Source organism: Acyrthosiphon pisum, chromosome A1 (genome assembly GCF_005508785.2).
Source record: "Acyrthosiphon pisum isolate AL4f chromosome A1, pea_aphid_22Mar2018_4r6ur, whole genome shotgun sequence".
NCBI classification, from domain to species: Eukaryota; Metazoa; Arthropoda; class Insecta; order Hemiptera; family Aphididae; genus Acyrthosiphon; species Acyrthosiphon pisum.
In genome coordinates, this window is record NC_042494.1 from 43,568,270 (window position 1) to 43,571,383 (window position 3,114).

Sequence of the window (3,114 nt, forward strand, 5' to 3'; positions counted from 1 at the left end):
TTTATCAATTTAAAATTGAATAATTATTTTGTAGTTAAAAATGTATAAAATGTTCAACTTTTATATCCTAGGATTGAAAATTTAAAACAAGATTCTACGTAAATATTTAATTCTGTTACCAAAAATTCTAAGAAATACATAAGCACAGTTTATTTTTATAGTCATTTTAAGTTCAAATTTGGACGAAATTACATATTAAAAACCTGGAATAACTATTTTAGTTATTTTGTTGTGATTGTATAATATTATTTTTGGGTACTTGAAACTTCTAAATTATACTATAATATATCTATGATAGTACCACAGTTTGTTGTTGATGTATAACGCGTTACCTAATGGATATTGCGATATGATTAATTTGAAATTTATTATTGATACCTATTATAGGTCAATTTTTTTATAATATTATAAATAAGTATACCTATAATAGGTATGTCTAATATCTAGACTGACAATCCGTCTCCGCTCAGAATCGTTTTTCTTATACAGTGATATTATCTCATTGAATTCAAATTTAATACTATCCATTATACAGTGACCCACTTGTAACCTACTGTACAGCAGAGCGACATCCACTTACCCACCTTTTTTTCATTTTTAGATCCACGCCTGAAGGTAAGCCATACAGGACCTCACAGTATAATTTTGATTATTTTGTCCTCGTATATACAACCTGCCTATTAAGACTTCCATAATTACATGAATGTTTCAAATTTAACCGTTCGACGTTTTCCAGCAATATTTCCTCCGGAAACTTGGAATGTTCACCAAACAACTTTACAAAATAATCACTGTACCAATAATGTTTGCGAGTCATGGAACAATAGATTTAGTCATTTAGTCAGAGGAAAGCATCCAATGATTTGGACTTAAATTAATAAAATAAAAAAAGAACTTTCAGCTGACCATGCAAAACTTGCTTTGCGAACTGTCGGAGAGTCCAAAACTAAATGTTCTAAATCAAAAACCGCTCAAAGTAGATTAAGAACCTTATGTGAGCTGTTAAATTCAAACGAAATTGGAGTGGACATGTTTTTGGAAAAAATATCTTTTAATTTAAGAAAAAGATTATAAAATAGATTTTATTAATATTATGCCTATATATATATATATTTCTTTTACATATTATTTACTGTGAATTAAAAAATTGACAATTTGTTTTAATTTATTATTATATTATTGAAATTGTATTGTATTACACATGTATGGTGAATAATTTTTATTTATATATTATTTGCATTGTATTACAAATGTATTATTAGGTGTGCACCTGGTACACCTTACAAATCATTTTTATTATAGCCTATAGGGTTACTTTTTCCGTGGTTATTTCTTCAGGGTTATTTTTTCCGGGGTTATTTATTAAGCGAATTGTTTAAAAGACAATGTTTTAAACAACTTGTCTTAAACATTTTTAAAACTTGAATTTAAAACATTTGTTTTAAACGGTTTGTTCATTGTTTAAAACAGTGTACATCCAAGTGAATATTATGATTTTTTGGTTTATTTATTAATAATAGATATCCTTCAGAAAAAATTTAAAGTATAAAAGTAAGTTTATTTAGTCATGGTAATTACCATCGTTCGTTTTTTTTTTTTTTGTAACTTAAGTGAATAAATTACCAAATTTAAAATATTTTTACTTAATAGTTAATAGTTACATACATAAAAAAATGTCCACATAAAATACCCATTCAGAAAATATCTAAAAAACATTTCAAATAATTTTAAGATTCAAAATGAGTAAAATGTAATATGATAAATATGTATAGGTATAATATGATACATCTGTACGTCGATAAGTTTAAAACGAATAGGTAGGAATAGCTAATAATAATTAATATCAAATTATAATATTATAAATTATATTATTACATATAAACATACCAGCTATAGATACGAAGTTTGTATTAATCTTGGTATTCCAGTCTGCAATTTACAAATATATATTGTACAACGGGTACATAAAAATTCAAACCTAGATCCGCGTAAAATCCGTCAGCTATAATAATTATAATGCTCAGACGGTGTGCGTTGCAGTCGTTTCGCCGCGACACGGTGGTCTGGAATATATTATTATTATTTTCTTGCGTGAGGCAGAACCGATCGGGTCGCGTTACGAATAAAATGTGAACGAATTGACACGAAACAATACGAAAACCATAGGTACGCTTGTTATGGATCTGCAGTAACGATTATAGCGTGATAAAAACTTAATCGAATAACATTCGTGTTTCGTGACAAACGATAGACGCGACTCGCGGCCGAGATACAATAGAATATAGAATTAATATAGAATAAATCCCGTCAGGCTGTCGGAGGCTCGAAACGTTTTTCCGTGGCTGTTGGAACATTGAAAGTTATTTTATTTTCGCAGAATCCCTGCCGATTAATAAATGAAGTAGTTGCGGTTAACCCGGTTGTAGTTATTATTAAATACCAGATACCGCTCCGTCGTACGACCACGCTTTATCCTTGGCATTAGATTCTAACGTGCGTAGATAACATTATGTAATGTACTAGATATCACAGATTATAATAGTATAATCTTATAGATTATATTATCAAAACTACGGAATATAATGTATATTATTTTATTACCATAGCAGGCCGGCAAAAATATCGAACACGAACAAAATTTGAACTATTTAATCCTGTGTAATACTTATAAAACTCCTCTTAAAGTTTCTTAAAGTTTCCTTAAAGTTTCTACCTTAAAATAAAACAAAAAGTTACAATCAAAATGTAAATCAATTTATGACATTGGATATTCCCCGTAAAATAATGATTTCTCATCGAACAATTTTCTTATTTTGTTGTAATTCAAAAATGAATGACCGTAGATAATTGAAATTTTCACTAAATATTTATATTTTATCATTCATATTCTATACATGATATTATATTGACTCTTTATAAATATCGATGGAAAAGTTTTTTCTAGGTAAAAAAAGCTTTAAAGTTGAATACAAAGTTTCTCATACGTTGTTATAATAGCAGTTTAAGAACATAAAAGATAAATAGAAACGATTTTTTAACAAAATTCATCAACATTTCGAAATATTACAAATTATTTTGTAGTTAAAAGCATAGGCTCAAATTTGGGGGGGGGGG

The 3,114-nt window shown here is 27.9% G+C and overlaps 1 protein-coding gene across 2 annotated transcripts in view; it reads right to left on the bottom strand.

Annotated features, from left to right (window-relative positions):
* Positions 1-3,114, bottom strand: part of LOC100166915 (PDZ domain-containing protein 2) — a 72,900-nt gene that overhangs the window by 62,889 nt on the left and 6,897 nt on the right. Inside the window, exon 1 of one of the 2 annotated variants that reach the window (XM_029487089.1) lies at positions 1,888-2,245. The exons of the other annotated variant lie outside the window; for it this stretch is intronic. The gene's annotated coding sequence lies outside the window, so the exon portion shown is untranslated. Of the gene's footprint in view, positions 1-1,887; positions 2,246-3,114 lie in introns of those variants that run through there. 2 annotated transcript variants of the gene reach the window in all.